At 30.2% G+C, this 11,320-nt stretch overlaps 1 long non-coding RNA gene across 1 annotated transcript in view; it reads left to right on the top strand.

The window, feature by feature from the left end:
• Positions 1-4,939: 4,939 nt before the first annotated feature.
• Positions 4,940-11,320, top strand: part of LOC111733111 — a 57,869-nt gene continuing 51,488 nt past the window's right edge. Inside the window, exon 1 of the long non-coding RNA XR_002777833.1 lies at positions 4,940-5,109. This is a non-coding gene — a long non-coding RNA (uncharacterized LOC111733111). The remainder of the gene's footprint in view (positions 5,110-11,320) is intronic.

The raw sequence follows: 11,320 nt of genomic DNA, 5'->3' as shown, positions 1-11,320 counted from the left end.
CCTCACTTTTGTTATCACTGGGGTGATGTGAAATTTGACATTGCCCCAGCAGCATGGGGGAGGAGGATAGAGGTTTGTGTGTTGTCCCTTGATTCTTTCTCATTGGCACAGCAAAGAATTGCAGGTTGGTGAGATTTAAGAAAATTAAGATTTATTGAAAATACATTTTAGAAGGAGATGGGACACACTAAGGAAGGCTGAAGCCCAGTGGAATTTGGGAGGTAAAGAGATAAGACAGTAAACCCCAAGGGAGGAGAGGGTTTTTAGCAAGGAGAGCTGTAACAACACAGAAATGGGAAAATCTGTATTATATTGGGGCCATGATGGGAGGTCTTAGATGATCCCTATGTAAGGTCATCTTGACTGACCATTGGCTGCTATATAACACTTTGTCTACTGTGCATGTGCTTACCTAGAATTCAGTCTGTTATAATTAGATTCATGAAATTCCAGACATAAACATAGTATCATACTGACAGTATAATGAGCATTAGATTGCAGCAAATTGGGGTAGTATCTTCTGCACACGTGTTTGTAGCTGGTTTAGCCAGCCGTGTTTATGGCCTTAGTGCTCTAGGATTTGGGGTAATTTATAACCCCCAAAAAGAGGTGTTTCTGGGAGGTGCTTAAGGAACGTCTTCAAAGGAAGTTTCTATGGTTACAGAGCTGGGGCTTCTCTCCTGTTGGTCATGCCTAACTACCTAACAATTTCCCTCTGGTAACCCCTAAACTATTGTCTACATTTATGAGCTTTTGTCTTGTTTGTTTATTGCTTTTGGTTTTATGTTTTTTTTCTTAATTTTTTTAAAATTTAATTTAAAATAATGTTTTATCTAAACAAAGTCTCTCTCTCTATATATATGTGTATGTATACATATATATGTGTATATATGTGTATGTGTGTGTGTATATATATACATATTTAGCATGTGGGCTCCCGTTTGCTATTTCTTCTCTAAGCTGTGTTGAACAATTTCTGTTTTATCAAGCCCTGACAATCCTTTATTGTATAACATTGAGGTTCTCCTGGATGACTTTGCCAAAAGTGGCAAATTCATTTCAACCAAGAACACAGTGTTAGCTAATGACTTAGCACAGTGCTCAAGGCATGGGTTAAAATCTTAGATGCTCTGCTGAAGGGTCAATTTATCTATAAATTCTCACTTTTTACCTTATTTAAGTCTCTCACTTTATTGTTTCTATTGAATAATACACTTGCATTTTAATGAAAAAAATCATGTTGACTGTTACTTACATTGATAAAACTAACATTCAAGGAACATAAACAACATTTATCTTTTGGCTTCAGACAGCCTCTGGCACAATATCAAGAACCTGAATGGTACAGGAATACTAGTTTGAGAGCAATGGATCACATTTACCAGGTTATATTGTATTCACCATTATGTATTCCAAAACAGTAAATTTCATGTAAATTGTAATAAAACACCAAAGGACAAACTTTTATATTTTTGAATAATGGACAAAGGACCTTGAATAATAACAGAGGAGCTGTAATTTGCCCATCCTGTAAAAGGAAACTGCTTCTGAGTCAGAAGATTCTCTTCAAGAAGCTCTGAAGAGAATCCACTAGCCAAGAATAGAGTAGAAAAATGGCTTTTTTTCATTTAATTACTTTAAGATTTCCTGAAATGATGAGTACATGCCAAGAATTTCAAATGATATTCAAGAAGAGTAAAAATGAAGTTTCTCATTACTACGAATTTGAGTCAAACTTGTTTTGGTTAAAATGCCTTGTTTAGAGCCAATTACATGAGGAAAAAAGTAGTTTGAGGACGTAGCTTCATATATTTATTTCAACATGCTCAGAGAGAATGAATCATTCTGATTCTATGGCAGTGATATACCTTCACTTATACCATAGCACTTTCTTTTCAGAACTTCCATTCATAGAATCATTAATAACCTGGGAAAAAAATTTTACTAAAGTATAGTTAATATTCTACTTATTGAATGCATAGGTATCGCATAGAAACCCTTATTCTGTCACACTAGTTAATATAATTTCCAAGTTTCTTCCTCCTCCCACCCCCTTTTTTTTGTGGGGAGGGTCATTTCTTTCTTTTGTTTGCATTTGAATAAAAACTTCTTCTTGTGAAGGCTCTTACATTGTGCTTTAGAAGAATGCATGAAGTAATTGATTATTTAGTTCAAAACAAACCAAAGCAAAAAAAATAAACTCAAAGAGCATGCAGTGCTAAAGAGCTTGTTAGTGTCACCATTTTGTCAGTCAGTGGCTGTGGGGATAAGGAATTCTCAGGAAAGAGGTTGGGGGACAATCTGACAACTGAGAAGATGTCTACTAGGAAATGGAATGCTAATTAATTTAATATAGAGAATTATACTAAGTATTATATAAACACCATATAGAATGTGATTCATAGTATTAATTTTTTGGTTGCTATTGTTTCAGTTTATTATCTTTGAATTATTGATACATATGATTTCATTCCTGAGTATAAATTTTAACTTTTCTGAGACTTCATTGATTTGCTTTTTTTTTTTTTTCTTTCATACATTCTCATTCTAGGAGATAAAAAAAAGCTTAGATGTCAATTTTTCTCAGACTAATGGAATACTGAATTCTAACAACTTGGAACCTTTGCTTATGCTGGCAGTTTGGCTAGTTTTTATCTATTAATTAGCTTAATTTTGTTGGTAATTTAGTAACTAAAAATAGATAAATTGATTTGTATGAAACAGTTTTAAATGGCACCTATTAGAAAGTTAAATTAAATTGTAATAATGTATTTGTAGAATTAAAAACAATTGAAAATGATTTTTATCATGAGCAACTGCATAATTTCACCTTAGCTTCTGCTTTTGAAATAGTCATTTATATCAATACTTGCATAATTTTAAATTAGTACATTTGCTTCATGATAGGCACTTTGTTTAATAGTTTATTGTAATAAAACGCCAACATAACAGAAGGAAATAAAATAAAATAGTTTTGGGTATGATACTATACACATACTTCAGTTATCTATGAGAGACATATTAGAACTGAAATGTGATGGATATCAATGTCGGTATGAAATAAAGCTAGACATATATCCTCCTGAGCATAGAGGAAATATAAAACATTTTAGATGGGAACTAATATTGCATATGAAGAATATAATATAAAAAATAAATTAAATAAAATACAATTACATTGAATCATAGAACTGAATGAAAAAAATGTAAGATTTTTTTCCAAAATTCATACTTTACATAGATGCGTGTGATAGAATTCTATTTTAAACCCCATTTTTTTTTTTAATTCATTTAATCAGACGAGAAATGAAGGCTTACATACAATTCATAATTTGGTCAAGCCTTATCTCTGTATAGGATTAAAATCAGAGTAACCCAAATATGTGCATTCCTGTCCTTTAACATTTAATAACTATTTTAGTCTAAATTTTCTGCTAGAAGGCACTTAGAAACAACAGTTATGAATGTAAATTTTACATTCAAACTAAAAATACTCTAAAGCATCATTAGTTGTAAAATATATAAGAAGGAAGTACAATGAAAGAATATGAACGATAATACAAAATAACTTTAACATCAATGAAGATGTTCTTACTAGGATTATACTATTTTATGACTATAAAAGGTAATCTAGAGTTAAATACCCTGATTATTAATAAAATACAAGGATATGCATCTTTCCTTAACAATAGTTCCAAAAGTTGTACCTGTGTATGAAAGAGGTTGCATATGCATGCAAAAGTTTTCAGAACATTGGTAAAGGAAGGGAAACAAAATACTACAACAATTTTAAATTTTAAATTGAAAATACCATGGAATATATTAATATCTATAGTTATACCTACATCTACAACTTTATTTTTATCTATATCTGTTTAGTCACATATACACATATATATAAATACATGTACACACACAAACACATTTGATAGCTTTGGTTCACAATATTTCCATTTCTATAAACCTATATTATCATTTTCTGTTTTCCTTAACTTCCAAACACATAGCTACTCCAATAAAATCATTTTTATTTTTGGTTAGCATTTATAGATAAATCAAGTTATTTATTAATTTTTGTACTTGCTGTTAGTTATTTTTTATAAGTAAAAATAATGATTATCTACTATTTTTATCTGAAAATATTTATTTTACATTATAGATATAATTTCATATTATATTCTTTTTTCTCACAACTGGCTTTGTGGAGAAATGAATTAGTCAAATTCAAAAGAAGTTGCTTGGGACTGAATGTCCCCTGCCCCTCCCAAATTAAAATATTGAAGCTCTAATCCCCAATGTGACCATATTTTGAGATAAACCTTTCATGGAAGAATTAAGGTTAAATGAGGTCATAGAGTGGGATCCTGATTTCATAGGATTAGTATCCTTATAAGAAGAATCACCAGAGAACTCTCTCGCTCTCTCAATGCACACAAAAAGGTCATGTGAGCACACAGCAGATGGTGGCTACCTACTAACCAAGAGAATATTCCACAGAATAAAATTTACCTTGATGGTACCTTGATCTTGGATTTCTCAGCCTCCAGAACTGTGAGAAATCAATTCCTCCTTTTTAAGCCACCTAGTCTGTGGTGCTTTGCTATAACAACCTGAATAAACTGAAACAGAAGTAAATATACACGAAGAATATGAGGTTTGAGCACTGGGAAAACTACCCTCCCCTCACCAGACTTGGTGCACAGCAAACGCACTGCCGTCAAGGACTCAGCACATTCTGAATAGCTATGCTCTATGTATGTCTATGTGCTGAGCTCAAGAACCTCCATCCAGAGGCCTCTTTATCTTGGTCCATTGGTAGAAGCCTCTCTCAGGTTCTTCTGCTAAGGCCTTATCAGAGGGGAGGAAGAATTTGAAGACCTTTTTCTCCCTCTGACTCAGTACCCAGTTCAGTACCCTTTTTCTTCTTGCTTCTTCTGGCCACCCAGGTGCAGAAATTGGCAGGAGCCTTTTGTCTGGGGCTCCTTGGCAGTGAGAGTCTCTCTGCATCACATCCCACCTCCTTCTGCAATGATAAATCTGATCTTCACTTGGCAACTTTCTTGAACACTGCTGTAGTTGGGGCTTTTTCTTCTTGCTTATACTATTTCGGTAAGTGATTTAAAACTTGACTGTTATTTTCATGTTAGCTTGTTACTTTAATCAACTATTCAATACCTGGTAGCTGAGCTCTCTCTAATTTAACTCAGCTCTTGACAACCTATTTCTTTACAAGATCTCAAAACATCTTTAAAAACTATATTGTTGAGTCTAGAGTCTATCTTAACAAAGCAGTTTGGTGACAGTTTTATAGATTAGAAAAGATACATGCTCAACCACATAATACTAAAGTTTCTTTTAGAAAATAACCAAATATATACACTCAATTATGTTTAAAGTTTAGAAAAACATACCGATTAATAAAAGTACATGTGCCAGAGATAGATTATTGTTCCTTTATTGTTCCTCATTCTCTCTTTTTACTAACTTCTTAAAAAGAGAAGTCATGGCCTTTTTTTTACTCTTTATTTTACTGAAAAGAATGTAGATGTGATGGCTGCTGGCTGAACTTGAGTCACCATAATGGAATATGTATGCGACTGTGACACACTAGGAATAAAGCCACTGATAAAAGGAATCAGATTCCCTGAATTCTTAGTAAAACCGCCATACTACAACTAGGCTGCATATTTCTTACAACTCAACTTTTTAAATTATAATTAAATGCTTCTTTAACTTATTGTTTATCAGGAGTTTTGGTATAAGGTTAATCTAATTCTCTCTCTCTCTCTCTCTCTCTCTCTCTCTCACCCACACATGACATACTGTAAATTTATACACACTACATATAGTCACTGCATTATATTTTGTAAAACTTGATTTTCTGTTCAAGTTATTAAAAAGATAAGAATTGTTAGAATATCAACATCTAAAAAAAAGAACTGAATATATAGTTACACACTCTTCAATATATAACTTTTTAATTAGTAAATGAGTGGAAGATAGAACTAGAATTGAGTCTCAATGACAATTGAAAAGAAAAAACTAATTAAGCTGACTAATTTGCATACTACTAAGATAAAATGAGAAAACTGTGACAATCAAGTTTAAGAAATTTCTTCTAGGGTAAAATAAATATATTTTATTGAGTGAGGCACATTCACTTTTTCTTAGAAAATTAAAACCTTTCTTGATCACAAATTCACATGAGATTTTAAAAAGGTATTGTCTATGAGGAAATCAGCAGTGTTTATTGGGTAAAAGAATTCATCAATTGATTCTTTTGTGGTTGTGATGTTTCCATCTTTCCATATATCAGATATTTTAGTAGAAATAGTCATAAAAGATGGCTTTACGGAATATTTATGCAGATGTCTAAAATCTAAGAGTGATAAAATCTATTGTTTCAGAAAAAAAATAAAATAAAAGCTACTACGTGGTAGGTGTTCTATTGTTGAAATATTTTAATTGGAGATTTTTTCTCTGTCTATACTACATTATTACAAGCATTAAAAAGTAAATAAATTTATTCAATAATTATACTTTGATTTTATGAATTAGAGCTTTTGATTCTCACTATAGCAAATTATTTTAAATGAATGTTTAAGAAGGTATTATCTGTTGTAAATAATGATGTTAACTTATTTTCTTGACATTATGGTGACACAACATATATATTTTAATGAGTGCTGAGGGTTATACTAATTTTTCTTATGGTTCTTGCATTCTGCATATCAATGGACTATGTTGTTTTTTATTGTTTGCTTGTCTATTGAACAAAATATTCTCTTATTATAGAGAGAGTATGAATTATTAAGTATTGCAATGTGATTATTTAATAAATCATTACCTAAAATATCCTTGTTGCTGAAGGAATAGTTGAAAATATATGAAGAAATCCAAGAATGTTTTTAATTATATGAATCACAGAGTGATATGAAGGATAAGAATTGAAAAGGCATAGCAATTTATAGTTGGAATAGCCTACTATGTAATTTGTATAAAAATAAATGTAATTTTATCAAGCTGTCAATAGAAGAATCACTATGTAAGAAATACATAAAGAGTATTTTTTTTTCAAAATGTAGCCAAGAAGAATTAACACCATTTGGTTTTCATAATTTGTTGTTTTGATTTAAACCACAGACATAATTTGAGGAGGAAGTTGGAATATGTAAAAGATATCTGGATATGTAAAATTTACATATGTGAAAGATATCTAACTGGTCAAAGCTACTAACAGAAATCATACATTAATGTAGATGGTTTTATTTTGTACATGAAGATATTTTTCCATTTACCATAAAAAGAGTTTTTGTGAATTAGAGGGAATCTCACAATGTTAAGAGGTACCAAAGTGTTATGAACTGTCATAGGACTGACATTTAAAATTCAATGATGATTCTTGAAAGTACCAACATTCCTTTCTCTATCTTATCTTGGCATACTCACCAAATTTATTGTTCCATCTTTTCATCTATAAATCAGTAAGTTTTCAGCTAATATTTGTATTTTTTGAGAACAGAATTTGTAATACAAGTGACTGAAGATAGTAAGTAAACTATTGAATGGAGATATGAAGACTGGTTAACAATTATGTCTAGGTTTGTTATTTTAATATTGATATGTTTTTTACACAAACTAAACATGTCTGAGTATTCTACTCCTCCCAAGAAAATATTATACTTCCTTTTGTACCCCCTTTTATGAATTATTATAGGTCTCTTAGTCTATATGTTGGCTTTAAACATTTGGCAGAGATTGTTTGCCAAAATATTTCACTTTTCTCTAAAATCTTTTGACTGGAATGACAAACCAGCTGAATTTATCACCATCTCTGAGAATCCACTAAGAGTGTGATGGACTAGTATATATTATTTGAGGACTAGATCAGCCCCTCTATATATAGTTGTAAATGTTTACCTTCTTGGAAATAAATAATGGGTTGCTATTAACATATAAAAATAACTAATACTTTTATAATACATTTTACTACTTTTAATCTATGAAGCTAGTGATTTCTGTGAGGCTGATGTCAACTATGCTTTAGAATTTCTGATTCGTGTAACTTTGCTGTAAAAGATACATAGAAGAAAATAATGTAATTTTCCAAAAATAATTTATTTTGATTCTGAAACATATTTGATTAATAAAAACTATATAGCAGCACATTGGTACTTATGGTTTTATACTAAAAATATGAATATTTTATTTTATCAGTTTTTCAAATCATAAAATTACCCATCAAATGTCCTATACCTATTTCATAATAAACTTTATTATTATCAACAGTATAGCTTTATTTTGTACAAGGTGAAGTTCAAATTAAGAGAAAAATATGTTACTAATTTTAATTTTTATAACAGAATAACTTAATTGTGAACTATGTTACCCTATCCAATGAAATAATATCTTAAAGGAAAAAGCCCAAATTAAATTAAAGAAACATTATGAAAACCCATTAGATACTGGCCTCAGGTGATACTAAAATGAAAACACAGTTTCTCTCTACAAGTTAGTTAAAACATAATGGAGAGAAGAACATGAAAAAACAAATGATTATTAAAAGATGTATTAAGTATTAAATTAAATTATAACTGGCATTCTTTAGGGACGTAGTGAGTGATTTATTATACTAAGATATAACATTTTTCATAAAGGAATTGGCATTTGTTTTAGATGTTGGAAGAGACAAATAATTTTCATAAGCTTTGCAAGTACATAATAACATTTAGAGAGGGACGGTAGATTAAAGGTGAATGCAAACAGAATTCCTATGGCTTGGCCTCTGCCAAAAAAGAAGCTAAAGGATGCATGGCGTGGTAGAACTTTGAAAACTAAGGGTATGATTCTGAAAATCTTTTAGAGCTGATATCAGACATAACATAAAGCATGGTGTAAATTTTAGATGCACACCAAAGCAAACTGTGTCTAAGTATGTTGAGGGGGAAACCTAGTAGTTATCTAAAAAATTTGAAGAAGAAAAAAAAGATTAAAAAATAATACAGTGTTTGAAAAAGAATGTCTAAATAGCTGTGAACACAAGAGAAAAGAGCCTATCCGTTGTGTTTCATCAAAGAATTCTTCCACAAACTTTTCTCCGAAGGCCCCTACAAATACTTTAAAGCTACATTATATATTCATGTTTTATTAATATTCAAAGATTGAGAAATAAAGATACCAATATAAAGTTTATTCAAAAGAAAGCTATTTTAAATTTTTGATAGAATATCTTGAAAGATTTTAAATTTCAGAAAAGTTGGGGGCTATACTTTAAATAAGAATATGTTGTAGTTTGAGTGCATCTCATGAAAATTTGACCCCAAGCAATGAATAAATTAGTAAAAACAGAAAAGCAGAGAATTTTGCTGTCACAGAGACTCAAATAAGGATCCTATTTTATTTACTAGATGTGGATAAATTGTGAAACCATTCCATTCTTTAATCCTCAAGTCTTCTCCTTCTTTTTCTCCTTCTCCTGATCATTTTTTATGACAATTGTTGTCATTTATAATTATAGATATAACAAAGTATTAAGTGAGAATTAAGGATAATATATTTAGAATGCATTATACCATCTAAATAGCACTGAATAGATTAATAAATATCCTCATATATATAAATATTTGGGAGTGTAGTAAATATGTAAATAAAATAGTTTTCTGGTTGTAATAATTTTTATAACTACAGTATTACTAATGGTTGTTGTAGAGATACACTATAAGTTATCATTAATTTTGTTATATGATTAGATAAAATAGTATGTGTTGTTTTGAAACTAGTAGTGGTATAGTTTGAGTTCTCATTAGGAAGATCACTGGAACAGACATAATTGTCATAGCTCGTCTAATTTACCTTTAAAAAATGTGCCTAGCCAAAGATATTTCGGCTGAAACTAACATCTCGATATAAGCACACAGACTGCGAAATCAGTAAATTTGACTTGATTAAGTTTTGGCTCTACAGTTTACATGTTTTAGAATGTTAAGCAATTTACTTAGTGTCTTTCAGCTTCTGTTTCATCTCAGAACATGAACATAATGGGTTGGGGGATGAGTGTAGAATAACCAACATAAAATTTTACAGTGAACACTTTTTTCTAAAAGATAATATGGGTTAATGTACTTTGCAATATGAAAGCAGAGGTCATAAATTTGTTCTCATTAGGTATGAGGTTCCTATCCATCATGTGTTCTGTGGCTGATAGGATGTTGGCAAGCATTTTGTTTGGTGATTGAGTAAACATGAAGTCTTAAATTTCAGATATTTATTATAAAAATCCAGATTTTCAGCTTCTTTTGAAAAACTGGGATATCTGAAAACAATAGTGCAACATTCTTCAAAGGTAGCAATTAGTAGGAACTGAGTAACTTTTTTTCTTATATGCAAGGCATGGCTGCTATTTTCTCGCGAAGAGTAGAATACTCAGACATATTTAGTTTATATAAAATAATAGTATAGACAGATATGAACAAACTCTTAATAATTAGGATACATTAAGCCTATGTTGATTATCATGCTCCAAATAATTGTTTGGAAAATAATATTAGAGATAAAATATGTAACATAATTTTTATTTGCTTTTATAAAGCCATAGTAGGCTTTTCTAAAATTATAAGTTCCACATATACAATAATATAACACATGGAAGTAAGAATGATTAAAAAATGAAAAGGAAGAAGACATATTTTTATTTTCCAAGTAATTAGTAATTCAATACAAGGATATGTTCTGTATATAAACTTAACTCAAAATGGAAGATTATATTGCAACTTCCTAATTTAAATCTAAGCAAGAAGAGACTTATCTGTCACATCATCCCCAAATATGAACTTGACATTTTATGGCATTATTTTTAATTTGTGAAAATATATGTGAGATGAAAGCAATATATAACACAGACCAAACTCAGATAACACCCACCCAATGGCATCTAAGAGCTATTTATACTTTGGATAGTCACAAACAACAAAGAGAAAATAACGTGCAATGTAGATTCTTAAAAGACATGAAAGGATGGTTTTAGGAAATTTTGCTCAATAAAAAGTTTAAAAACCACAGATAAAATATCAAGGAGTGTAAAATAAAAATTAAAATGTTTAACATTTATAATTATTCATAGTTACATAACATTTTTACATATTTATTTATTTATTTTTATTAGACTTGACATTCCATATTATTTTACATAAGCTTCAGGTATACAACATAGTGGTTAGACATTTATATATAATTTATGAAGTGATCCCTTCCATTGATCTAGTACTCACCTGGCACTATGCATAGTTATTACTATATTATTGACTATACTCCCTATGCTGTA

The sequence above is a fragment of the Pteropus vampyrus genome, unplaced genomic scaffold (assembly GCF_000151845.1).
Source record: "Pteropus vampyrus isolate Shadow unplaced genomic scaffold, Pvam_2.0 Scaffold13, whole genome shotgun sequence".
In the NCBI taxonomy this organism is placed as follows: domain Eukaryota; kingdom Metazoa; phylum Chordata; class Mammalia; order Chiroptera; family Pteropodidae; genus Pteropus; species Pteropus vampyrus.
The sequence above is the reverse complement of the archived record's forward strand: the minus strand, read 5'-3'. Positions and strand labels throughout refer to the sequence as shown.